The 8,900-nt window shown below is 32.0% G+C and overlaps 1 long non-coding RNA gene across 1 annotated transcript; it reads left to right on the top strand.

Moving 5' to 3' along the window:
• Positions 1 to 5,019: 5,019 nt before the first annotated feature.
• Positions 5,020 to 6,779, top strand: LOC108748546. The gene is made up of 3 exons (XR_001939309.1): positions 5,020 to 5,152; positions 6,341 to 6,542; positions 6,699 to 6,779. It is a non-coding gene; the product is annotated as an uncharacterized LOC108748546 (long non-coding RNA).
• Positions 6,780 to 8,900: the final 2,121 nt, after the last annotated feature.

The raw sequence follows: 8,900 nt of genomic DNA, 5'->3' as shown, positions 1-8,900 counted from the left end.
GGGAAGAAGTGTCAGGTACGTCTCTAGAAGTTTACTGTCTGCGATACATCAAGTCTGTTCAAAATTATTACTGGACAAAATGAGATTGTTACGGAAGTACAACTGCGTCTCGATTCTTAAGCCGGAAGCACATAGAAAAACGTAAGATGTAATCAGTAAAGAAATCGTAACATTGGATTTGCTACTGGCATTACCGTCTCTACTGTGATTGGCCAATTCGCTTACTACTTACATGTTACGGCCTTACGTTCTTATATGTGCCATGGGCTTTACTAGAGTAACTGTATGGATGGCCATCTTTATCTTTGTCTAATATTGCGTGCGCATCGAACTTTAAAAGCTGAGTGGGGTAGTATCGGTTGCGTTTAGCAGAGAAAATCACTCACTGAGTAAAAAAAGGTATTAATCTATGATTAATATGTTTATTTATTATAATTCGTAATGTAGAATAACTTGTCTATTATAAATAATCTTTAATATCATATTTCTTTCGTATTTATTACTATTTATTATTTCTTTAATGCCGTATTTAGGCCGTAAGGTTATGTAACGCTCAATGAGTAGTGGAGCGACTTATAATTACGACCCATCCTTAGGCTCTGCGCACAATGGAGTAAATATTAGAAATAGGAATAAATATTAAGTCAATCAGAAAATTCCGTCTGTTTTTTTGCAAAAAGTATAGTTTTATTTAAAAAACAAAATGAAAAAGTAAATGAATGAAAATATTGTCCATCGGTGACTTTTTCCCATCTTTCGGGCAGTAAGCGAATTCCGCGGCGAAAGAATAATTCATCTTTGGAGGGGCTATCCACTCAGAGACCTATTTTTCGACGTCTTCATAAGAATTGAAATATTTCTCTGCAAGTGCGTGTGCCATTGATCGAAACAAGTGATAGGACGGAAAGGGCACAGTCTGGTGAATAAGCCGCATGGAGTAGCACTTCCCAGCGAAATGCTTCTAACTTTTTCTTGACAAGTTTCATGACATGAAGCCGAGCGTTGTCATGAAGCAGAATCTTTATGCTGTCTCGTTTCATATTCTGGTCGTTTTTCCTGCAATGCTCGGCTCAAACGGATAATTTGTTCTCGATAGAGATCCTCTGTGACTGTTTGACCAGATTTCAACAGCTTGTGGTACACTACACCCTTCTGATCCCACCAAATACAGAGCATTGCCTTCTTTTCGTAAATATTCCGCTTTGGCACCGATGTCGATGGTTGGCCTGGATCACAAATGATTTTTCGGCGTTTGGGGTTATCGAAATAGATCCACTTTTCATCGCCAGTTACAATTCGGTGCAAAAACCTCTTTCTTTTTGCCTAGCAACCAGAATTTCGCAGATGATTTTTCGCCTTTCAATGTCTCTTGGCTTCAGTTCATATGGGACCCATTTTTCTTCCTTGTAGATCTTTCACAAAGCTTTAAACGATTGGAAATAACAGATTGAACACAATTTAATGCTTCTGCAAATTGTTTTTGCGTTTGACATGGGTCTTCATCCACCAATGCCTGCAATTCTTCGTCTTCAAATGCTGTTGGCCGTCCAGAACGCTCTTTGTCCTCCACATTAAAATCACCACTTTTAAAGTGTCGAAATTATTTTCTACATGTTTTATCGAAAGGAGCACTATCACCATAAATTTCTATCACAAGCATTCGATGAGCTTCAGCTGCAGTTTTCTTCCATTTGAAGCAAAAGGTTAACACTTCGCGCAAATGACGCTTATTTGGCTCAAATGTCGACATTTTCGATGTAGTAAAAAGCAATGTTATTGATGCAAATACTTGTATATACTGAATTTTATTGACAGATAATAAAACTAAAAAATTAAGCTTTGTTTAAATATTAGAGTTATTGACAGTTTTAGCTACAGCTATGGTATTCGCCGCTAAACGGACGGAACTTTCTGATTGACCTAATATTAAGATTTCAATCTATTAGAAATTGTGAATTCCGGTGTAATTGATATCTGGTAGATTGAAATCTTAATATTTATTCCTGTTCTCAATATTTGTTCTATTGTGCGCAGGCCCTTAGAATACCGAAAGAGCCATACCACAGTATATACAGTAGTGCAACTCTCCTGATTTTATGTTGGCCAACCCAATCCAAAATGGAGTGCGTATGCGTGAAATAAGTAAGTTGCGCCGTCTCTTTTCCTTCCCTTTTTTATTGTTCTCTTTTTTCTCTTTCTATTTAAATAAGCGTTTCAATGTCCATTCAAGCATTTGTTTTTCAAGCATACATGGTTCAGAGTAAAAATTTAGAGGAAAATATTATGTGTACTATCCATTGGGTGAAATGTGTGAGAAATCTCGAGAGATTGGTCTAATTTTTGTGAAAAAGTGATAAAGTGAAAAAGTGAACAAAAAGTAATATAGAAAATCGAGCAAAAAGGATTTCTTTTTATTTATTGTATTTTAAATTTATCTTTTGGACATATATGTATAGAGATATAAATTTCTTTTATATCTCTCAGCTTTTTCATAACATTTTCATAGATATATAATTACATAATATTTTTTACAAATATACATTTTTAAGTGAATTTAATATTTTTCCTAATTTTTCTATATTTTTTCTTTATTTTTCAATATATTTACAATTTATTTTTATTAATTTTTATAAAGTTTAAATTATCGCAATATTAAGTTTATTCGCCTCGCATGCTCTAATATGCTCCAATATGTTCCTACAATAGCACTTACTCATTTCAACGAATTTTTTGGATTGCGATGCGAATAAATCTAGTGAATTTTGCGAGGAATTTTGACAGAGTGAAAAAAGGATGAAAAGAGAAAGAAGTTTAGGTAGTAACCGTGGCAATGCTAGGTAACGTACTTATTTCATGCATGCGCACTCCATTTTGGCCAACACTAACATTAAAGGTGCCGACAGAGAGTTGTGCTACTGTATATACTGTGGCCATACTATTGTATATTTGATCAATGTAATAAAAACTTCAACATGTCTCCAACATTTATTTGTTTTTAGATTTGTTTTCCCTATATATCCTAAGAAAAGTGGACGTTGCTATGTAGTTTACATCCACTTTATCAGAGAACAGTAGTGCGCGGCAGTATTTTGCGGTTACAGGTTTTGGACCGTCATGTCTTCTCTCAGGTTTCTCTCTGTATTATGTATTCAAGACCATCTTAAGTACAATCTTAAGAAATCACGAACCAATCAGAGGACCGTATTAGCGTCTTAAGACATTACTTAAGACAATCTTGAAATAAGAACTATGGGCGGTATTCATATTCGAGTTCAAGTCAGTACTTAAGACTGTCTTGGCGAAGATCGGCTCCGGCACACCAATGCGATGTTCGTCGCATGCGACACGCGATATCGAATGAGAGTATATACCTTTAGAATAAAAACATCAGTAAAGCTGTACACTCATATCGCGTGTTGCATGCGACAAATATCATGCAAGGCTCCTATTCTCGAAAAATATCGCATACGAAAAACTAGGGAAATACTATAGTATGCGTTACATGTACTATAACATTTCTCTAATTCTCTAATATTTTTCAAAAATAGGGTCCCTGGTCGGCATAAAAAGGTTTGTCCGCGTCTCACGCTCTAACATGCTCAACGCGCTCCAATACGTTTGCATCACTGGAACCAATATGGTTACTAGATGTCGCGTCGCGTTATGACTCCGGCACACCAACGCGATGTTAGTCGCGCGTGACACGCGATATCCAATGACAGTATACCTTTAGAATGAGAATATCGGTAAAGCTGTACACTCATTGGATATTGCGTGTCGCACGCGAACATCGCGCTGGTGTGCTGGAGGCATTAGAACATACTCCATGGATCAATTAAAGGTAAAATCACACGGAAAAGGGCTGCAGAATAGAGAATGCGTTATTGAAACAATCAACCAGCGCTATTCTGCACTTTTCCATCACGCAAGTTTTGTGTCCCATGTTCACATGATGCGTCAAAGATGTATCCAGCATGAATATAATTTAAAAACTACTAATGAATTTAGACGATCTTGGCGAAGAAGTTCTTGCTTACGTTGTTCTTATTTAAAATAAGATCACTTTCGCGAAGTTATGTTTAAGGAAATGCTTATTTATGAATCAGCTATTTAGGTGATACTTCCTATGAATCCTTTAATGGGAACATTGCATACATTGAGTTAAACGGAACAAACCTAATATATTATTGCGTTCTGTTACATCGTATACTATCTTGGATTATCGAAAATTACCCATTGATTAGTATTTTCCTTCATCAAGAACTAAAAAAAATACTAAAGGTATGAAATGTTAATTAGAGAACGAAAATTGCTAGTTTTTATAAAATTATTTACTAAAATCAGCAAATTCAAGTACTGTATTTATTATCATAACCTCAACGGTAGACTCGAGAATCTCGAAATTTGTTATCCTGATTCTCTGGCGCAATATAAAAATTAATTGTAGTGAATTTCCAGAATTAATTTTTACACTTTGAGAGAACTAGGGTAATAAACTTAAACAGTCGAGATTCTCGAGTCTACTGTTGAGATTATGATAATAAATAGATACTTGAGCTAAATGCTAATTAGGCTGGAAACAGACCATGCGTTGAAGATTGAGATTAAAGATTGAAATTTCACCAATGAGGACAAAGAAATTTTACTCCTTTTGTTCTGATTGGTCAAATATTAATCTTCAATCTCATTCTTCAATGCGTAATCTGATTCCAGCCTTAGGGGATGCGCATAATCAAAGGAATAGGGAACAGAGAATAAGAATTTCAATCTATCAAAAACCATATATTGTGGAATATATAGTTTCTAATTTGAAATTCTTATTCTCTATTCCCTATTCCTTTGATTGTGCGCAACCCCTTATATTTTTAATTATATTTTATTTGGATAATTGAAAAGTGAAAAATTTATTTAAATCATTAAATCATTTTTATAATTAAATATTGTATTATTTACAGAATGCCATGCAAAGAAAAATTCACTTCTAAAAACAAACATTACGTTAATGGAAAGAAAGATATTCTTACAAATTCTTGACAAATATAAAAATATTATTGAAATAAAAAGAAGCGATGTAACAACATTGAAAGATAAAGATGTTGCGTGGAGCAAAATTTGTGAAGAATACAATCAGTCATCACTTATCTGTTAAGAGGTAAAAGCTATAATTTAGAATATAATATTAGAAATGAGTAATCAAGTAACATCGTTACAAGTAAGGAGTCATGTTTTTAAATTTTTTTATAATAACGATTTATCAATAATGTTATAATCTTTCATAATAACGGAAATGGTTTGTTATTTGGTTGAAGATCAAGGTAGATTAAGGTTGAAGTTATTTTTTAATAAGTAATTTTGTTATCATTATGTGTTATGCATTGAAACAAACGTTTATTTAAAGTAAGAAGTAACAAGTCAAAGTAATACATTACTTTTACGTTAAAGATATTTTTTCAATGAGTTAATGGTAAAACGTAATAGTAACGAATTATTTATCAAAAATAACTACTATGATATCCTGTATCTTATGTGAACCTCAATCAAAGATTCTTCATATTCAAGTCATTAGAAATACGGTATAAGAAATAGAACCTCGTTATATACATCTTAAAACACATGTCTTTCGATAAAGCACTCAGTGCGAAATGCTTTATTGAAGACATGTGTTTCATCATGTTAAGATGTATATAACAAGTTCTTGCTTCTTATATCGTATTCTCGATGACTATCGTTTGAATATGAAGAATGCTTGACTGAGTTTCATAAGACACAGGATTTCTACAATATGGCTTGATTTACAATTTGAGAAAGTTTGTATGTGCTGAAGAAGAATCCGAAACATTCACATTGTATATATAAATACAGAGAAATTATATTATTTGTAAGTTCCTTTTTGCTCGATTACGGACTATTATATTACATTATTTGCTTTGCATAAAACGAGCAAACGTTAATTTAAAATATTCTTATTGGTAAAGTAGTGAAAAGTTACTAAAAACCGGCCGATGTTTGTAGATGTGTGTTATTGCACTTTGCTTAACTATTGCTAACGGGACCCTCCCCATGTCTCTTGTCTTATTTTGCTTAAAAAGTCTGAAAAATTTGATAAAAAGTGATAGAAATCTATAAAAATTTGATAGAAATCCTATATGATTTTATCTGAACCTATAGATTTCCATCATTCCTTATTGGACTTTTTAAGCAAGGTAGTCATAACGTCTCCTTCATAGGATTCCGTTAATTTAAAATAATCCATAATTATATATAATTATATATAAAATATGTATTATACATAATTGTATTTAATTACATATACAAAATATATTTTCCGGGGTGATTATAGAAAACTGTGCAACAGTTAAAAAAATTGTGGCAAATTTGAAGCCAAACAGGTGCCTTAACTAAAGAAAAGCAAGCGCGTTTAGCAACTGGAGAACCACTAGAACTAGAAGCAAGTTGATCCTGACATCCTCAATATTACATCACATCTAATAGAAACTGTTCAGTATTATTCACGTCAAATATGTCTGAAAAAGAAATTGAAGGTAAATCTAAAATTAATTGTCTATTAAATCTTAATTATATCTGTTGATATTATTTCTAATCTAGATCATATGTATTGATTTATATCTCTATTGGATTTTTTGTAATATCAAATGTATTTTAGTCGTATTTTATTAACATTTATCTACGCATTTCAGATAAACGCGAACTTACAATCGATATAATATCTAATAACGAAAACGTAATTATATTAGATAACACATTGACAAATAATGACAATAATGCAAAAATGATTGATTCACGAGATATTTATTCCATATGTTTAAATGCTACTGTAATGTAATACTTTTTTTATCTCATAACATATTTGCCTAGTTTCAGCGATGTATTCAAAGAATGATGTACTAAATTAGTACAATATGCAAATGATTAATTAGGTACACATATCGTATATATGTTTGCACGTATCGCCGAAATTAAGATCATTTAATCGAAAGTTACTAGTTAGTACCTGTATCAAGTGCACGATGTATTATAATTAGATGCATTATAATCAATTTTCATTAAAATTAACTGTACCATCTTTCTGAACAATATAAAAATGAATGTTTCCTTATATCTACTTTATTAACTTTTTTCTATGCATTTTAGACCACAGTTTGATGATTTTATATCTATCAATAAAAATAAAATAGACAAAGCAAACAAAGAACATTTGAATGATAATAATGTAATAAGTGTTGATTTATAAGGTATATATTACGTAAATTATATTTAAATGTAATTATATCTTATATTCCTTTATGCATGTACAAAACACATATAATAACAAAATTACTTTTTTGTTTTACAGATATACTTTTAAGGAAATGTTACAAAGAAATCTCTCTCTCTCTCAAACATTCCAAATGTACAAAGTAAAAAGAGAAAACTTCAAAAATTGTCAGATATAGAAAATAATTTACGAGTACAACATATTTAAGAAATTATAAATCAAGAGCAAGATAGCGACTATTAAAATAAGACATAAAGGCTGATTCGAAATCATCGTTAAGTTCAATGTATTTTCGGGGCAAGTAAACAGCTCATCGACATTGAGCCATCACCGTTCAAAACACGAGTATATCTCGCTCCTGTTCTAATCACGCTATCTATCTTAGAAGACACGCGATCCCCGAAAAGCTGACTATCGCGCACACGTTCCGTGTGTGTGTGTGAATGTTCAGTTCGCTTCCTGATTCCGATCAATAGGGATCATCCATCGATATTTGTTCTTAACTTATCTTATCGAACATTAATTGCGAACCAAACTGACTTGTCGTCGCGTATTGTGTCACGTAACGTTACCGATATACGCGTATCGCGAGGGCATTCAGTGAGAATTACGAGATTTGCCGATCTCGTTGCTGTTCGCCATCTACGTTCCTTTTAACGGCTGCGAGAAGTTACTCGAACCAGGTGCGAATTACCTGTGCATGCATCGAACCGAACGCATCAATTATCGGATTACGAGTACCGTCTACCGCCCGCTTCGAAAAAATCTTAATTCAGCTCTATAATAAAATTTAACTTATTACACCCAAGAGAGTTGTTATTATACGCCGCCTTGACGAGCGAATCTTCCATACAAGGTGATACCAGCGTGCACACAAGCACAATACAAAGACAATATGAATAAAATAAAAAAAGATCATTTAAAACACTTAAACGAAATGGAAATACTACATAAACAAGAAATAAATAAGTTGGAAATGGAAATTAACAAAACAAAATTAAAGATTTAAAAAAATCAATATTTGAACAAAGAAAATATTAATTTACAATTGTAAAATTTTTCCTAGGATGAAAATGTGAAAAGTGAAATTTTTTTCCATTAACTTCAGTAGTAACAATTTCCACTTTTTACATTTCCGCTTTAGGAAAAATCTTACTTTGATCCAGTATGCTAACAGTTTTCTTTGAGGATGTTATGATCAATACTTGCTCTTTTTCTTTTTAATGTTTTAAAATTTAAAACATGTTTTCACAAACATGTTTTCCAACATTTATACTTTTAGGCTTGAAATCGAAATATGTCAATGTTCTTGTCTATTGCCATTCTTACTTTAGTGCTGTTTTGTTGTAGCGCGACGCTCAGTCTTAGGATTAATCGTTAAAAAATATCTGAATGTATAATTTACTATGTTAAAAAGTATATTTTGTTATTATTATTATTATTATAACAAAAAATGTGATACAAATGTACACATTTTTAAAAATTAAATATATTTAAACACAAATATATTTAATTAAAGTTACAAAACGGCTTCATTCTTTCACTTACAACATGACGAAATTTCCGTTCTTCTCAGATTCTTTTAAAAGAATTTCAATATATATAATATTATATATCTGAGTAT

Source organism: Trachymyrmex septentrionalis, unplaced genomic scaffold (assembly GCF_001594115.1).
Source record: "Trachymyrmex septentrionalis isolate Tsep2-gDNA-1 unplaced genomic scaffold, Tsep1.0 scaffold230, whole genome shotgun sequence".
NCBI lineage: Eukaryota > Metazoa > Arthropoda > Insecta > Hymenoptera > Formicidae > Trachymyrmex > Trachymyrmex septentrionalis.
The sequence above is the reverse complement of the archived record's forward strand: the minus strand, read 5'-3'. Positions and strand labels throughout refer to the sequence as shown.